At 40.4% G+C, this 20158-nt stretch overlaps 1 pseudogene; it reads right to left on the bottom strand.

Annotated features, from left to right (window-relative positions):
* Positions 1 to 1864: 1864 nt before the first annotated feature.
* LOC101446499 (lysosomal acid lipase/cholesteryl ester hydrolase-like) lies at positions 1865 to 16869 on the bottom strand (annotated as a pseudogene).
* Between the last annotated feature and the right edge of the window lie 3289 nt (positions 16870 to 20158).

Here is a 20158-nt window from a genome sequence, read left to right as displayed (position 1 = left end):
TAGGGTTGAGTCCCCACCCCCTTGGTAGGGACAAAACAGACTCTCCTATGGAAGGAAATACATGGAGGAGGAGAACACAGAAGCAGATACACAGGAAGAGAGAGTGCTCCATAGACATGGCCCTGGGAAGAGAGATTGGCATGATAGCCTACAGCTGACCTTGTGGAGAGACCAGAGCAGCTGAGCCTGGAAAGAAATGAGTCCCAGGGGGAGTGATGAGCCTTAGGACAGACTACAGCTGAGATTGGAAGAAGCTGGGACCATGGAGCCTTAAGAGACAAGAGGAAGTCTCAACCTAGGAGACATCGTCCACCACATACATTTACAGATGGCGACAGACTTTGGGGGAGAAAGTACCTTTTAATGGTACCTTGAGTCATACTCTTTAGGGCCTAGTAACTGTTAAGTGTCTACCCCAAATAAATACCCTTCCTAAAAGCCAACAGATTTCTCGTATTTTGCATCAGCACCCCTTTAGCTAACTACCACAGATACCTCATCTCTACAATGAAGAAGATGGACAAACAGTCTGCAAATCCATGCTTCTGCCTGCAGCCCACGGGCTACCTGCACTGGGTTTGAGAGCTGCCAAGTCTCAACCCACAGCCTTACTAATGTGGTGACCTCAGGATAACTTACGAAGCTAGTGTTTCCAAACATCTCTAACCCTCCTTACTCTTGAGACTGTGGTCTCCTCCCCAAAAGAGAGGAACAGATGTTCATAAGCAGTAGAAGCAAGATTTACAATGAGTAAGGACTGGGAAAAGATGGGAAAGAAAGATTTAAGTCCAGCCAAAAGGAAAAGGGAAGAATAAAAAGGCGATTAAATCAAGGAGAAAGTGCATACACACAATTCTTCAGGCCTGAGTCTAACTGAGTTTTATTGAAACCTTTAAATAAGACTCTTAAATATTACAAAGTAGTAGTATTCTGCTCGGCAGTGGACTTGGCCCAGCGGTTAGGGCATCTGTCTGCCACATGGGAGGTCCAAGGTTCAAACCCCAGGCCTCCTTGACCTGTGTGGAGCTGGTTCATGCTCAGTGGTGATACACGCAAGGAGTGCCCTGCCACACAGGGGTGTCGCCCCCGCATATGCGCAAGGAGTGCACCCCATAAGGAGAGCCGCCCAGTGCCAACGAAAGTGCAGCCTGCCCAGGAATGGTGTTGCACACACGGAATAAGATGACGCAACAAAAAGAAACACAGATACCTGTGCTGCCCCTGACAACAACAGAAGCAGACAAAGAAGATGCAGCAAGTGGACACAGAGAACAGAAAACCAGGGTGGGGAAGAGGGGAAATAAATAAATAAATAAATCTTTAAAAACCAACAACAACAAAATAGTAGTATTCTGCTTGCATATAATATTGCAGCTCAGTTAACCCTATTACAAAAACATCTGTCTACTCCTGAATCTTGGTGTAGAAACAGTCATGGTCACATTTTTTTGTGTAAAATTAAACTTGGACGCTCTTCTCATAGGCAGCCACAGGGTTTTTCTACACCATGACATCATTACAGAGATAGAGCAACTGGTTAAAAGAAAACCAGCTGATAACCAGTGATAAAGTCTCTCTATGGGATTCAGTGCAATTAGTTTTCAAAGATTTCAGCAAATTATTTTGCTTGGCCTGAGCCATTTAACCATTTACTAACTCACATCAATTGCAGGTAAGTTTGATAAATAAAATTCATCATGGGAGCTTTGTAACTGGCACAGCTGGGATTTCACTGGATTTAACTCTGTACCTACTGAAAAAGCATGAAAAAAGTATCACTTAGGTGCATAAATACAAATCCTTAGATGGGAAAGCAAGGAGATGAAAGCTAGATATTTTTACACTGAGATTTTCTCAAGGTATTTATTAATGAACATCAGTTTAAAAAGCCAAACACATGTTAATTTGCTTTGGGCAGAAGTAAAAAGGTAATATAGTGCATTCTAAATTGGAAGGATAAACAGAATGATTGTAAGTATCTTTTCACAAAGACTTAAAGAAACATTATAGTTGAGACATTAATTTCTTAATCAGCTGGTGATTTTAATTAAACAAAAACCAAAAATAGCTAGTGAGTTTCTAATCCTCATTGGAGAAAATTAGGCATCTTTAAAGTCTCAATTACCTTGAATATAAAAAGAAAAAAGACCTGGGAAAGAACTCTACAGCTTTTAAGTCTGGCTTTCATATTTCCTCATTAAATGAATAATTTCATTATACAACTGCCAAGGGGCATCCAAGCTCCAGATAAAGTCGAGATGCTCCCATTCAGGAATAGTCTTGTGGGACACCAAGCGGGTGATCTGGGTAAGACTTTGACATCATTGCCGTCTGCAAGCACGTCATGTCCCCCATTCCAGACTGCAGTTGGCACCAGCGTGTCTTTCACATTGTAAGTGGGAGGGTAACTCTACAATTTAAAAAAAGAAACAGGGGAAGTTGTTTTTTTTTTTTTTAATTTCCAAAATCACAAAGAATAGTATCCATTAAACATGTAGTCAGTTTGATGGAAGAAGAAGAGATGAAGTTTAGAATATCACTATATCACTATCAGATTACCTTTCCAATTATCATTTAAAAACATCCAAAAAATCCAAACCCACAGTGAAGGACAATGAATGCTAGTTATTGAGAGGCTACCATATGCCACATGGGGCACCATGATGGGGCTGGGTCCCCTGTGAGAGGTGCAGCTCTCCCCACCTACCAGATGGCAGGTAGAGGAACCAAGGGCTTGGGAAGGTGCTTTGGCATTAAAGCCTCCCATGTTCTCCCTCGGGGATGGAAGGCAGGCTGTAAAAATTCTCTAAACATCAGATTCCTCATCTCCACATCAGAGATAATCACACCAACTGTCCAGGGGGCAGGGGAAATGCGCCATATACTCAGCACTCAAAAATGGTGATTTTACCTGTATGTGGAAAAGGAGGCCTAGACAATGTAATGAGGCCAAGGCCCCAGAGCCAGCAGGTAACAACCCTAGGATGGTCTGACTGCTAAGTCCGTGTCTGTAGTATGAAGAAATGACATGTCACAGGGGAGATTCGTATTTACTGCCCACGACAGGGCAGGGAGGAGAGGCCCATCCCACAACGCCAACCACAGGGCTTGTGTTGTTTTAGAATTGAATGAGGAAACACAAACGCATTCCTGTCTAACTCTCCCAAATACTTCCCATAGTAATGATCCCTATCAGAACCCAGTACCCCAGGCTGGCTTCCTTGATGAGCTTTCAAGGTCCATTTTATTCTGAAGACTTTGAAGACTTTACCTGGTTGTAATGGAAATAATTCTGGGCACTGCTTCCCCAGTCAAAGGTTTGAAATTTGTGGGATTTAACAGTCTAAAAGGAAGACAGTTTGGGGAAAAGTTATCTGATACAGAAGTTTGCAATAACCTCATAGGTTGCCAGACTTAGTCACAGCCTCAGAAATCAATTTTATACAGATAACCACATTTACTCTTTACTTCCAAACTGTAATTTAAAATTAAATAACTATTTTTTTCTTTCCTTTACTAAATGACTCAATTTCTCATAGTATAATTGGAAAGTATATATAATAGGGCACAGAAAGCAGCTGCAAACATATGCTTTGAATTATACTTGATCAATAGTTGCTTCCATTGGATGAACTTTTGATGATGTTTTCTGCTTAAATTCTAGTCGAACTTTTTCAGAGAATAATAGTTTTATTTGGGAAAGAAAATATATTTAGATACAAAACCATCATGTGTTCTATATACCCATCCTACTTGTCTAGTAATGCTATTTTCCTTATTTATCAATAATGTAACACTTTTTCTATTTTGAATACCAGAGCCGGTGTAATCACCAAATTGTACTGCAGGTCAGTACAACTTCCACCTTGTTGGGGAGACTAAAGCCATGGGTTGATACCTTATTTACAATTTAAACGTATGCATATTTACAAGAGTCTGATATAAAACTATTAACAAAAAGTCACTTATTTTTAGTTTGGAATAATGCAAAGCCATAGTTCCCCCAAACTCCCAAGTTAAAAATATGTCAAGAATTAAATCCATGACTGGCATTCCTAATGAACTGGAAACTATGTGTAAACTTTGGCCACATGGTGGCGCCACATTAACTGGTACAAAGAGAGCCAACCATGCTTTTGATGTATGTGAAGTTTCAGTCCTTATCAATTTTTAAATTCTACTGTTTGATATAATAAAAGGTAGTGCCATTAGATACCACAGAGGATTGCTAAAGGAGAAATTTTAGCAGCTGCTTCTGTCATTTCAAATGACAGATATTAAATATATGTGGCACATTTAATGATCAGAACAAAATATGGATTTACAGCACCTCTTAGGACACATGTTCCCTCTCCAATTATCAGTGAAAATATCTCAATGCGAGCTGCTCTGCTGCTGTACTCAAATGTGAATTTACCACTTGGTCAAATCCATATTTCAGCATTTATATAAAGTTGAGTATGAATATAAAGGAAAAACTTGCCGAAAACTCAGGCTAAATTTCTTAGCCTGAAATTTGTAGTGAGAGTCACTTTCATATGTCAAAAACTATCCACTTGAAAAGGCACCTCAGAAGGAGGGAAACATGGAAAAGTCTGTTTATAGGAACAAATTCATGGAAATGAGCTAAAGTTTTTTCATAGATATTTGATTAATTGCATTATGTTACAACAATATGGCCAAACAGTATGCCGTGTCATAGTAATAAGTATAAATATAAGACAGAAACAGATAACTGTTTCTAAAGAATGTTTATAAATAATATTAAGAGGTAGAAAGCATACCTTCCACCCCCCCTCACAACTAGGCATGGCCATCTGGCTCACTTCTGAGCTACCTCCTAAACGTCAAGCCCCTCGCCCTTCCTCGCTCCCCACTTCCTGTTGACTGGAACAGACATGGAGATGACCCAGTTTCACCCAGGCAGAGGAGGACAGCAACCAGGGGTGGCAGAGCTACAGGGTGGAGTACACTGGTCCCTGCATGACTTTGCAGCACACACCCACACTCCTCCACCACCACCCCAGACCACTGATCTCCATATTTTGAGAAAGAAATTGCTTCAGTGGCTGTATTTCTGTGTCTCTGACACAGCAACAGCCTGTATCTAACAAATACAATGCTATTTCATTTAATAAAAAGGAATGTTACAGAAAGTATGTATGCTATGATCCTACTTTAGTAATGAAAAGGAATGTTACAGAAAGTGCATGTCCTAGGATCCTACTTTAGTAATGGGAATGATTATACCAAACAATTGTAAGATTATACCAAAATACTACCAGTGCCTACCCCTGGGTGGTACACACACAGGCAGTTTTTCTTCATTGCACTTACATATTTTCTAAAATATTATAATGCCCATACATTATATTAAATGTCCTTTTTATAATGTTTTAAGAAATATTTCTTAGCAAGTCTTTTTTTATGCATTAGGTTGCAAACAATGGAGTATATCAGAGTCATCTGGGGGTACTTATTAAAAATGCAGATCACAGAGACACACACCCTAGGAATTCTGAGTTTCAACAGATCTTGAGGAGGGCCCAAGAATCCACATTTTTACCTGCACCTGAAGTATTTCTGACCAACAATAAAGATGTACTAGAACCAGCCTTCACACAGGAATGAGCAACCTTCACACAGGGCTTCAGGCAGGGCTTGCAAGAGAGCCAGAGAGAGAAACGAGAGTCTCAGCTCTGGGGCTCTTTGGAATTTGTCAGACTCTAACAAGAATAACATTGGTAAACTAAACTTAATGGCCAAGTAAAGATCTAGGTTTTGGAAATGAATAACTGAATGTTAACTAATCAAGCAAAAAGCAAACTTTTGAATGTAGTGTGAATAAAATGGCCTTTGAGGGCACCTCCCAACTCATACCACAGGAACCTCCAAAATCCACACCTGACTTGGGGCTCTCAGCCGCCAACACCCAGGCCCTTCCCACCCTCACAGCCACTCCCAACAGGCACTGGGGCTGCCTCCTGGAGCAGCCTGACCAAGGGGTCCCCGACAGGCTGGGTGGCAGCCTCTGGCCAACAGCACAGAGGAGGCAGGATCAAGGAAAAGGTCCTGTGAAGTCACTCTGCTGAGCAGCTATTTCCCTGACAAAGAGATGACACAGAAGGCACAAGGGTCAAGGGCAAGGCTGCCTTCTGCAGGTGTGAAGTAAGAGCCTGTGACCACCCCGACCCAAGAGGAAAATTCCACAACCCTCTAACAGCATATCTCTCCCTTCTGTAGCAAGCTTGCTCAACTGTAAAACCTTATCTCAGATCCTTTTCCTGTAGAAAATCTCGTCAGCCCCTGCCAAAAGACCAACCTGACCCAGACCCTCATAAATAACAAGAACTCTCCAACCGCTTATTGCCCCTGATAGAATCCCCAGCACTTAATTAACCACAAACATCTGCTTCTGTACGTGCTTGCTTGCTGAGCTATTGCCCCCCACCCTGAACCTAAAGGCCTGTATAAACAAACTCCCCCTGTGACCCAGGGCTGCTCTCTCCTCTGCATAGGATGAGGCAGCCGCCTGCAGCTAATAAAACTCTCAATTGGAATTTTATTCAAAGCCTGAGTCTGGTCGATATCGCTGGTCTATAATACAGGGAGTCTGGGCTTTGGAAATGGATATGAAAGAAATTCCAAAGTAAGTAGAGCTTAAAGTCACAAGGTCACAACTGGGCAAGAGAGCTGTGCTGGGGAACTCAGCCTGCCACATAAAAGGGGCTGGAAAAAGAGCAGGGCTCTTAATAGGCTAGGGGGTGGTCATGGGTACTTTGCCAAGTATCTGAGAATCTGGTGCTTACAAAGGCCACTGAGCTAGAGCATAGCCCAGGCTGCACCTTCATTCAGCTGAGTCACCCTCCATGCATCCTTAGGAGTGCACTAACTGCTCAGGCAACAGAATTTCACCCTTTCTGGCAAAATGTCCTCTAGGGGACAGAGGGAAAAAGGCTCAGAAATGGTAGAGGAAAAAAGATAAGGAAAAAAAAGAAGAAAGAAAATATCCCAACTACAAAAAAAAAAAAGGTAAGGGAATTTTGATGATAGGTCTAGAAAGAAAACAAGTGGCTGTAAATAGACATGTGACTAGGAGAAAAGGAGGAGCTGGAATGAATGTGTGAATTATGAGGATTTTTGAAGGGATCAAGAGACATGTACTGCACTACTTTCCATTGCAGGTGCCCCTAGGCTAACCCTCAGCAATCTGTCACTGAGTCACTGACATCTGAAATGTGGTTGACTTTCACTACAAGGAGCTGAAAAGCCTTGCACGGCCCTTTCTGGCTCCTGAGTCTCAGTGAGACACTAAGAACAGGACTCCCAGGGGAGGATATTTCTGAAGTCACTGAGTTCATGTGCTATCACATGGCAAAGGTTCCCCAATTTGATGAACAGAAGAAGCTACTGGGCAGTTGTTAATACATTTCTTAAAATAGATTCTCACTGCTCAGCAAACAAAGGGAGCAACAACTGATAGGTTAATAATAATAGGCTTAAGTTGTCTATCTACTGATCTTCCAGGCATTTTATGCTTACAAGGTAAATACTGAAATGAAACCTTCTATCTCCCAAGCTACTCTAAAATCAAGTTTTATCAAGCAACATGGAAAAAAAATAAATTTGAGTCTCAGTGAATAGCAGAAGATTGAAGAGAAGAGAAAGGAAAAGAAATTAGTCAACACAATTACACCCGTGGCATGGTGTAGTATGCTCCAGAGAGGACAGCAAAAGCCAGACTAACTCAATGAGGAATCCAGGACCCTGGGGAAGGAAATCAGCTCATACTTGTAAACAGATTGTCCTTCTACTTGGAAAACATTTGCAGAGAGGTACTGCATGGAATGTGCAGACCTTTCTAGCAATGATGCTACACAAACCCCAACTTTGCTCCTGGAATACCTACCTGACCCCAGTGTAACATGTTTTGCACAGAAGTCCCAGCAAGACAGTGTGTTGTATACACAGCCACTCTAGACTGCAAAATAAATACATTGAAATATGAATGAAAACAGCATTAAGGAGACATCAATAATACATATATATTGTCCTTTTAAACATTAAAAACTACAGAGTTGTAACCTCAAAGATATGAGAGATTATGGGTGGGAAAAATTTCTTGACTATAAATAAGTCCTATAAAATATGTACAACACACACACACAGAGTATATAGGAAGGAAATGAAAAGCAACAACATGATAATCACGCAGCCTAATGGGTTGTGATTATAGGTAATTTTATTTTTCTTCTTAATGCTTCTCTGAATTTCCAAATTTCATATACAAATTTCATATTACTTTTATCAGCAGAAAAAAGAAAAATGAATAACATTTTTTAAAATCCCTGCAGCCTTCACGCCAGAATTTTAAAATCTATTTTCAAAAACACAACATTACAAAATACAAATATATTTAGGAACACCAGTATATTGCTGGCCAAAGGATTACATATTATAAAACAAATACACATGCACATATACACGTATGTACATATATATGGAAACAGTCATTCAAATTTAAACATAGTAATTTTTTAAAAGAAACAAATCACTAGAATATCAGAAATTGTGGTAAAACTTCTCATTCAGTATTTCCATATAGATACAACACAGGAAGGTGATAACTGCCTGCCTGATGACCACAGCAAAGAGCTGTGAGGCACCTACTGAAATTACTCTCCCATCTCTGAAATGAGAAGCCCTTTGGACCTCTAATGAGGTCATTCCTGCCTTGCCTACATCATCTAATCCAAATACATTCACAGACAAAATAAAGATATTGAAAGCTTAAAGTAGTCTTACTATAAACATACATACCATATTTAAATTTTTCTCATTAAATCCAAACAGAACAAAAAGGAGATTTCCACAAAGCTCCTTCAGAATGACATGGGTACAAATATGAGTACTAAACCACTTCAAAAATGCACTCTGGGGAAGAAATTCTTTGACTCCAAATAACTCCTATAAAAGAGAAACAAACCCAAGAATATATTCGGTATCTCTTTCTGGTACAAAGGTTTCCATGACCCACCTTAGAAGCAGAGACCAGAGGCAAGGATATCCATGGATGAACTCAGGAGTAAAATGACAACCATGGAGATTCAAATAGGATACTGATGCCATAAGTTTAATAAGGCAAAATCTGATCATCTACCTCAATGTTACAGACCTGTGCCTAAATTCTCAAAATGAAGGAAAGGAGGCAGAAAATCTACTCATTTTACAGCTGCCTTGTATAGTGAGAAAGGGCCTTAATGCTCACTCATCCCAGAGCCAGCCCCAGATAGTTTTCACCTGACTGTCATGGGCTGATCCTTACTTCTGAGAAAGACTTGAGGCTGTGATTGATTAGCAATTTCTGCTGAGGGTATATCCACCTAGTCCAATCAGGAGTCAGGAGCCAAATCAGTCACCCTACCTGTTTTTGAAAATAAAGTTTAATTGGAACACAGACACACTTATGTATCTATGTATTGGCCCTCACTGCTTTCACACTACAACAGCGGAATTGAGTCATGGCAACAACATACATATGGTCCATGAAGCTGAAAATATTTACTATATTTACTATCTGTCCTGTTACAAAAAAAAATTTGTCAACACATGGTCTACCTCCTTCCTGACCAATTGTCACTGGACCTGTGCTCAAGTAGATCCAGGGTAATTATTATGCCCACAAGGTAAACCTTCCCACACTTGTACAACAGGAAACAAATCTTCCTTATACTGAACCCAAACCCATTTATAATTTACACTCTTGCTCATTCCTACCCTCTGGAGGGTCAAGCAGGAATGAAAAACTCAAATGACTAAAAGGCAGCATGTAAATATAAATTAGTAAAACTGTGAAAGGAAAATGCCACCTGCCTCAGTGTTTATGACTAGGGACTGTTCACAACTGCAGAGAACTGGAAAGCTTGTGCTCAGTCTACAGGGTACAAATGCAGCAGGCTCTGTCCTGTCTGGGGATAGGACTATGGGCCCAGTGGTGCACAGTTTCTTCCTCTCCCCCCCTCAAAATAATCAGCAATCAAGATTTTAATGTTAAATACCCCACTTTTTAAATGGTGGAATTTAAATTTAAAACATGTTCCAACCGTATTCAAACCTTCTTCAGGAAAATTTAACCCATGAACATACAAGCTTGTGATTTCTATGAAATCTGTCTTCTACAAGACATCCCAGCAAGGTCTAAAGATCAACACCATGCCTCCTTTCATTTTCCCTTTTTCCAGGCTTATGACTCTAGTATTAGCTGGGGAGATCGAGGACGCAAATTTGCCATGTAGAGGTCAAGTGACATGAAAAGGCATTTTTATAAATTCTTGCTCTGAGACTACATAATGGTCACTTGTGAAAAAAGCATGTTTGAGAGGCTCTCTGTTAAAACAAATAGAAAGAAAAAAGAACAACAAGCATGGGAAATGGATTTGGCCTAATGGATAGGGGATCTGCCTACCACATGGGAGGTCCAAGATTCAACCCAGGGCCTCCTTGACCAGTGTGGAGTTGGGCCACGCACAGTCCTGATGCGTGCAAGGAGTGCCATGCCACGCAGGGGTATACCCCACATAGGGGAGTCCCAATGTGCAAGGACTGCACCCCGAAAGGAGAGCTGCCCAGTGTGAAAAAAGTGCAACCTGCCCAGGAATGGTGCCACACACATGGAGAGCTGACGAAGCAAGATGGCGCAACATAATGAGATACAGATTCTGGGTGCTCCTGACAAGAATATAAGCAGATACAGAAGAACACACAGTGAATGGACAGAGAGAGTAGACAACTTGGGGGGATGGGAATGGGAGAGAAATAAATAGTAATAATAAAAGAACATCAAGCAATCAAGTTAATAGGATGACCCATCAATGACCTGAATCACAATAACTCGTTTTCCTTTGACTGACATGGGATGTGAGGTTGACTTTGTACTTCAGAACTGCTACCCAGCACTAATGTGACAAACTCCACAAAATTACCCTGAAGGAAAGTATATACGGACAATGCAAAAATCACCTTATGTATATACAGATCTATACATATCAACTTTGATTTCTTTATAATTTGTGTTTTGAGGAAAAATTAGAAGGAAAATTGAACATTCACAGAAGGAACATGCACTTGTCAGAGCAGATAATTCAAAGGTTTTATGAATATTTGACCACTCACTTTGTCAATTTTCTGCAATACTACAAAACAGAACCATCTGGAAGAGATGATTCCAAATCCAGGCTACATTGCCTACATTGAAATCTAGAGGGTGATTTGTGAAGGACACACATCCCAAGGCCCCACTGAAGATTTAAGAAAAAAACTTTCTCCAATGCAGAGAGAGAAAGAAGGGGGAGAACAAGTTTGTATTTTTACACACTACTTATTCACAATCTCCAGGAACTGAGGTATTCGGGAATTTTTGTTGTTATGAAGACTCCCCAGAATAGGGAGATGAGTTGCTCATAACCTGCTGATCAGGCATGAAACTGGTAGAGTCACTCTGAAAGGCATATGTATTTAAGAAAAACCATTGTATTAGTCAGCCAAAGGGGTGGTGACACAAAATATCAGAAATCTGCTGGCCTTGATAAAGAGTATTTATTTGGGGTAGGAGTTTACAGATACCAAGCCATAAAGCGTAAGTTACTTCCTTCATGGAAGTCTATGTTTACATGTTGGAGCAAGATGGTTGCTGAAGACTGCCAGGGTTTAGGCTCCCTGGGTTCCTCTCTTTCTGGGTCTTGCTTCTCTCCGTGATCAGGGTTCTTCTCTTCCTGGGGCTTGCATCTCTTTTCTGTGTGCTTACCTCCTGGGGCTCCAGCTTAAGACTTAAGCATCAAATTCCAACATCAAAAAACTTCTAGCAAGAAAAAGCTTCAACTCTGCCCTTTGTCATGCCCCTTTCATCTGTGAGTCCCCACCCACAAGGTACAGGGATTCAACACCCTACTGACTTCGCCCAATCAGAGCCATAATCATAATTTAATCATTCCCAGGGAAAAAAACAGTTTCCAAACATAATCCAATTTTTTTTTGGAATTCATAACTATATCAACCTGCTACACCATGAAGAGAAAAAACCCTTCTGTTTTATTGACAACAAATTGAAGAGGAGGAAGGCCTACATTTCCCACCACTGGCCAATTCTTCAAATCTGAAAAGGAGGGGCAATCACTGTACCTTGAGGAGAAGATCTAGAAGTTTTCTTAATGCAACTACAGGGCTAGTGCTGAATTGGAGTAAAGTCACAGGAGCCAGAGGAAAAAACATTTTAATCCTTTTGGCCAGCCAAGGGATCCATGAAAATGCTATAAAAGCTATGCAAACAAAAGAAAGAAAATAGGAGTTCCATGTTGAGAATCTGTTGTTAAAGGCAAGGGCTGCCCTTTTGTGTCATGCTCTAGAGAAAACCCGAGAACCATGCCAGCAATGCTGCAATCAGGGAGCAAAACACTTAAATGGGGTCCATTTGAATTTCTGCATGCAAAAACCCTAAGATTAAACACGTGAAATAAAATTTTTCAAGTACTTCTTCCAAATCTCAACCTAGATATGCACTGAAAGAAACCCAGATTGCCTGAAGCAGAAGACGTTCCCTGTTCCTCGAACAATTTGAACCTTGCCGTGTAAAGATTATCTCCAACAGCTCCACCTGATCTTCTTCCTCCCCCACTCCTCCTTCCTTCCATCCCTAAGGACTAGCAGGCTCTCCAGTTACATAAACACTTAAAAAGGAACTATGCACATTTAGAATCTACAGCTTTAAAATATTTTTGCTTCCTTTCAGGCTACTTCCTGCCTTCAACTACATCCTAGAATGTCACCTGACAAAGAAGTAGGACAAAGGACACAAGTAGTTAGGTCAAAGAAGAGAGCCTAACCCCAATCCTAAAATATGCAAATATATTCAAGTTGCTTTTTTGGTTTTAGCCTCCCAAATTAGCAAAGAGTGTTTGGTGGTGGTGAGAGTGAGGCAATTTAACTGTACAAACCAAGACACTGAAAAGCATTTGTAGTTGCAGTATAGTAATTCCTCTAGAACTTATTCTAAGGAGATCATGCAACATGACCACAAAGGTGTAACACACAGTAAACACTCAAATATGCAACAGAATTAAACAAATTATGGGGCAGGTTCTTAACCTCTTACCAAATTTTAAAATTTTGGATTCTGATGCTTTCATATTAGAATTTGTTGATAGAATCATGGGTAATTTTTATTTTCTTTAAATCAACACATTAATTTATAATCACCACAAATAAAAACGCATATAAATTTTAAAAACCAGAAGCGGCTCTGGCTCCATCATTTGGGCTCCCATCTACTATATGGGAGGTGCTGGGTTCGCATCCTCGGGCTTCCTTGTGAAGGCAAGCTGGCCCACACCCAGCAGAGAGCTGACGGCCTGTGTGCCATGGACAGCTGGCACAGCAAGATGAAACAACAAAGAGAGACAAGGAGATACAGAAAAAATGTACAGCAAATGGACAAAGAGAAGAGACAGCAAAAGAAAGGAACAAGCCATAAACGGGGGAATAAATAAATGTTTTTTTAAAAAATAGTGTAACTACCTTGAGAACATCATGCTAAAAAAAAATTAGTTGGAAAAAAAATTTTTTTTAACATTTTTAAATAATGTCAGTGTAACCTAGCAATCTTGCAGCTAGTTTTGTTCCATTTAACTTTAAAAGTCAATGTATTATTTTGTATATATTTTTAAGTCTCTTAAGCTATAAAACTTCTTGTTTTCCATCTTCTAACATTCCTATATATTGCTTAACTAGTAAAATATATAATATATAATAGGCTCATGCAATTTCAACAGAGCAATACACCATTTTTATGCATTTTTATTAAAATCTGAATTTCTAGAGTGACCCGACCCGTGGATCAGTCGAACCAAGACCTGAGGGAGGGAGTGGGAATGAAAAGGGACAAGATACACAAATAATGGAGACAAGACAGGATTCTGATCAAGTCTCATTTATTGAGGGTCGATCAGGGGTATTTATAGCCAGGGATGAAGGAGGTGGTACGTACTGACGACAGCGCAGTGTCGGTAAATGATTGGTAACTAGATTTTCAAATTTCGCGCCATATGCTTGCGAAGATGGTTGTTTTGTAACGTCCACGGAAAGACTTTCGCGCTCTTTAAGGAGTGCCCAATCGGAGCCCGGGGGAGTGGCGTGAGGGTAAAAACTTAATTACTTTAGCGAGGGTGGGGAAATAGAAACTTAAAAAGGTTAGACGTTAATTCACAAGATGGCTGCGACTGATACTGGCGCCAAAAGTGGCCTCCCACACTAGAGAAAACCAAATATTACCAAAATCCCTTGACCTATTTGTTATTTCTGCTTGGCATAAAAAATAAATAAAAAACAAAAAACTTGCATGTGAACTAATATTATTTCTTTATAGTTCACTTTTTTTTAAAAAAATTCACATTTAAGAACATTTGCAGGAAATTGGACATGGCTCAATTAATAGACCATCTGCCTACCACATAGGAGGTACAGGGTTCAAACCCAGGGCCCCTGGCCCATGTGGTGAGCTGGCCCACACACAGTGCTGCTGCATACAAGGAGCACCATGCCACCCATGGATGCCCCTGCATAGGGGTGTCCCACACACAAGTGCGCAGCACAAGGGGAGCCATCCTGAGTGAAAAAAGTGCAGCATGCCCAGGAGTTGAGCCACACACACAGAGGGCTGACGCAGCAAAATGACACGACTAAAAGATAGTCACATATTCCCAGTGCCACCGAGAATGCAATCGGACACAGAACACACAGAGAAGGAACACAAGAGAACAGACAGAGGGGGGGTGGGAGAATGGGGAAGGGAGGAGAAATAAATAAAAATTAAACTTTAAAAAAAAGAACAAAAGCAAACTGCAAAAAAAAAAAAGACATTGTATAAACTTTCCACTTTTATTACATACCTATTGTGGTGCCTTGAGAATGAGCCACATAATACAATTGTTTTTGGCCAGTTTTATTCAGAACATAGTTAACTGAACCTGGTAAGTCATAATTTGACATCTCATCATAACTGTAATCCAAAAAGGAACTGATTCACTGAAATATTACATACAAATAATACCGGCATATACATAAAGAATGATCAGAAACTGAACATATCTCAGTAAACCAGCACTGAGCGGAGGAAGCAGAAAATTACCAGAAGCCCAGAAGTTCTGTTGAGGCCCCTTCCTGTCATGCTTCCCAAAGGTAACTCTTATCCTAATTTTTCACACCAAATATAGTTTTATCATTCTTTGAAATTTTATATGCATGGAATTATACAGGATGTATACTTCTGTATCTGACTTCAACCATGTCATATAGTTATGGGCTGTTAGTTCTCATTCCAGTGTGAGAATATACCACATTTTAAATTTCCAGACCACTGCTGATGGGCATTTGGGTAGTTTCCAGTTTTTCACTATTGTGAACAGTGCTACAAGAAACATATTCCTGTTGTGTCTTTAGGTAAAGGCTCTCATGCTTGTGTTTCAAGTCCTCGGCAAGCATGGTTTGGCAGATGGGAAGCAAGCCTGGAGGAGACCATAGAGCTTCCTTCCTATGCCTGGTCCTGGGCACAGGACTCTGAAGCCCTGCAAGTGAGCAGTGCACACATGAGTGAGTGTCACCCACGAAGGAAAAGCCGGCTGTTCATGAGCACTTAGGATGGGCCAGACCCTAGGCCAGATGCTTCTCATGTATCTCCTTTATTCTCCCAATTACCTTGTTGAGAAATAAAGCATAACCTTGCAGAAAAGATATCTAATGAGCCACTCCTGCCCCAGCTTCTGTAAATCAGCCCGTGAGAACATGGTTTTGCAGGAGAATATCACAGAATGCCTCCTGCCCCCCACTTCTGTAATCTAACAAACACTCCAGCCCCCGCTTCTGTAAATCAGCCGGTGACCTTGCACCTGCATTCTGCTTCTGTAACCACGCTTGCAAAATATCACCTAGCAACACGTTACCAATGAGCAAGAGTCATGCTGATCCCACATGAAATCCTATATAAACCTATGAAAACTGAAAAACAGGTCTCAGAAATTGAAGACTGACTCTCCTCTGAGCCCGCACATAATAAATCTGTTCCTTACATCTCTGAGTATTGTTTTTGGTTTCTCTGTCATTCAGAACTCCTGGCTTTGCTCCAAAAACCTTATGAGATAGGGGTTTATTATCCCCATTTTATAGATAAGGAAACTAAAGCACAGAGGACCTGGGTTAAATTGTCCAATGTCATACTGCTATTAATTGCTAGAGCCAGAAGTAAGAGAAAGAAGAGAATTTCAGAGGTGAGAATTTCTGGAAAGAAGAAAAATGAATATTTCAAATACATGTTTATGGAGGAAGGAGAAGGGGAAGGAATAAAATTTGCCCAGCAGCATCCTAACCAGTAAGAATGCTAAAATAACTTAAGAATTTCTAATTCCTAATCAAATCTAATGCTTATTATGTAATTATTTATAAATAATGCCCTCTACTGCTATTTATACAATTAAGGAGGTGTAAAATCTTTCACAAGACATCCGTTTCTCCTCTCCTAAGAGTTCAGAGTCACACTCTATCTGCCTCCACTGCTGAAATCCCCATGCGTCTGAAATAAGGGCACTAAGGAAAGAGGCCCATGTCATAATCAACTCAAATATACCTGAAAGCCCAAAATTCATCCTGAGAAACTGAAAGAGTCTTGTGTTTCTGAGACCAGGTGTTTCCCCGGCTGTTCCCCATCCACACGTCAAAACCAGCATCTGTGAGAATGAAGCCCAGGCTGCTGTTGGCAAGGTTAGAGACCCAGACGCTGGAGTGTTCAAGGAGGCCATGCTGCAGAAACACAACTGGCTTGGGACCTGAAAGAAACTCACACTTAAGAGTTAGCAGTCCTGAATGATATTGCAGTGACAGATGCTAGACATTAGATAACCTGCCATAACCCAGTGAATGTACTGGGGAAAGTCAGAATTACAATGCAAACTATAATCTATGTGGTGCAGCCATGCTCCAAAATGTATTCACCAGATGCAATGAATGTGCCACAATGATGAAAGAGGTTGTTGATGTGGGAGGATTGGGCCGGTGGAGCATAGGGTATATAAGAACCTCTTTTATTTTTTAATGTAACATTTTTTGTGATCTATGTATCTTCAAAAACATGCAATGAAAAATAAATAATCCTTCAAAAAAAAAGATTTAGCCTCGCCCAACTTCAAAACAAACATTATATATCGCTAAACAGATCATAAAAGATTCCACAAATAAAGAAATAGAAACAAATTAAAATGTTGAGATAGCAATGTACTTCTATATAACATTAGTAAGAATATTTTTAAACAGTGCTGGAAGGGGGGCTGTTAAACTAGACACTTTTTACATGCCTAGAAACAAGACACACTGGTTTGTTAATTTTTTAATGTATTTTTAAGAAGTTATAAACGATGTCTATAATTTGATCCAGTAATTGGATTTCTCACAAAGTATCCTAGCAGAATAAACCAAAAGAAAGAAATCACAAGTTCATATATATTAATTCATTTGAATATTCATATACATATAGGTATATGTGAATTTGTTTTCTTCTCACCTGTCCCTGGGACACTGTGACATAGTGGAAGTAACAGACTTGGGAGCCAAGAAACCCTGTTTCATCTAGAACCAAAGGGCCCTTGGCATGAGGGAGATGCAGTGCATACAAACATATAAGACTCCTGGTTAGGCCTGCCATGCACGGGGCTGCTAGTTGCTAGGAAGGCTACAAAAATCTCCCAGTCTCTACCTTCAAAAATTGCTGTAGGGAGAAGTTTATGGGAAGGAAGAGTACACAAACAAGTCAACCCCGAAGCAGAAAAAGAGAAGCATCTCAAGAGGCATTTGTTTGATCAGAGGAAGGGGTTTCCTCTTCACTTGAGCAATCAGGGAGAGCTGGAATTTAAGTGGAGCCTGGAAGGATGGAAAGAATTACTATTTTTAAAAAGACAGAGTCTTTCTGCTACCTTTCCAATCTATCACAATGGTGCACATGAACATCCTGGGTGATGTGAGAGAGAAACTACCAAATTACTATCATGCTGTGCTTCCAAATCATCAGCTGGTTTCAACTGTGATGATGACACATGGCTACATTGGCAAATTTGAAATCATTTATGATCACAAGGCTGGGGAAATTGTTGTGAAACTCACAGGCAGGTTAAACAAATGCAGAGTGATTAGCCACAGATTTGATGTGCAACTCAAAGATCTGTCAGTTTGGTTTCATTGTACTGATGACATCAACTGGTATCTTGGACCAAAAAGGAACCAAGATGAAAACGTACAGGAAAGAAAATCCTGGGATTTTTTTTTCTAGTGGTGTAATACATACACACAAATAAAATGTCTCAGCTGGGGAAAAAATTATAGACTGAGGATGGTAGGCATCGTTCCAGTGGTGTGGGACCAGCTGCTGTCCAGGGGTGGGGTTTAGCAAAGAAGAAATAATTCATTTGGATTTCAGAGTTCCAGGGAGTCATTTTTTTTCTATTTATTAATATAATAGACCCAACTTCAATTATACTATTTATAATTTTGCTCTGGTACCAATTAAAACCTATATAACTAATAAATAATATTTCTTAGATTATGAGTAAACATGGTTGACAATCAATGGTTCTCAAGCACTCCTCAAAAGATCTTGAGAGAGAGAGATTCTTACTCATACAGAGTAGGTCACCATAGACATCACAGCCTATCATGGTAATCACTGTAATGAACATGGTGAATTTCAAAGTTCTCCTTCTACATAGAAAGATGAATGGTACAGACAACAGCTAGAGGGAAAGTAAGTAAAGGTGGGTATCTTCATTCATTAGGGCCCTGAAGATTGCTGAATGGCCAAATCACATAATTATAGTTGGTCTTTGAGAAGCTTAACAGGTACAAAGAAAACAAACAAACAGGGAGTCTGTCAGAGAGGAGAGCAGAGATGCTAAGAGGGCACAGAGCTGAGCCACGGACAAGCCCTCTGCTCATGAGAAGTCTCTAATGATCTCCAAGTGAGGTTACAGATAATCAGAGAGGCCCACTGAGGCAGGACTGAAAGACCATCACTACTTGTCAAATCATGTTCCATGCTGAATGAGGTACAGGTAAATGAATAATGCTTTAATACAAATTCTAATTCTCTTGTAAATTGTATAGATACATAGCATTATATTTGTGTGTGTTAAAAGCATTGCTTTTCTAAATTACAAGCAGACTGAATTTCTATATTCCTGTTTGGAAATTTCTTTGTATTTCTTAATGTATGGGGAGCCTCACAAATGGAAATTGTTTAAGTCTCTTGGTTTCTGAGCTTCTTTCTGGTGCCCTGTGAACAAAAGCCTAAGCTAGGTGCTGGGCAGGGAAAGTAAAGGGTGGGGTGAACTGAAGCATATAACACGGGCAGCCTAGAGAGGAACTTGACAGCTACTTAAAAATGGAAGTCAAGAAATATTCTGTAGTTTCCAGTCCAGGTCATTAGAGGGACGGCAGTGCTATTAATAGCCGGCCAAGTCAGGAGTGTGGCCTGGATGAGCAGATGAGTCCCATGAGTCCCATGAGTCCCATGAGTTCCAGATGCCACTCTAGGACTGAAGGACTTTCGGGATCCTTTTTGTCTCTTTGGTCTTAAAAGAGCCAAAGTAACACCACCACTCCCGAACAGGAGTGAAGGACAATTCAGATGGGAGCTGAAGGACAATTAAAACCCTCAATCTCATGTACTGCGTGGAGTCAGGGAATTGCAAGCCATCAGAGAAGTACCTATTCAGGTCTAAGGAAAATCACTCATTCCCTTAGATATCTCAACCCTTTCTCACAGATTCCCTTTAAAACTTCCCTTGAGTTGAGCTCACTGCAGAAGTTATATACACGTCACTGATCACCCAACTAGAGAGGCCTCTTCAGCACAGAGTAGGAAGATGGGGACAAAATACTATGAACAGATTTAGCTCAGGCTACTCTTGGTTTATGCTCCCCCCAAACACACACACAAACACACCCAGAAAGAGAGAGAGAGGAGCAGATGGAAGAAGGGAGGAAGTAAGGAGAGTGGAGAAAACCCATGAGACCTGAGAGTGAAGATGACTAAAGGGGAACTTTGAGATTGTCCTGGCCAAGTAACTGT

The sequence above is a fragment of the Dasypus novemcinctus genome, chromosome 6 (genome assembly GCF_030445035.2).
Source record: "Dasypus novemcinctus isolate mDasNov1 chromosome 6, mDasNov1.1.hap2, whole genome shotgun sequence".
Classification (NCBI taxonomy): Eukaryota; Metazoa; Chordata; class Mammalia; order Cingulata; family Dasypodidae; genus Dasypus; species Dasypus novemcinctus.
Note: the sequence above shows the minus strand (reverse complement) of the source record. Positions and strands in the feature narration are given on the sequence as shown.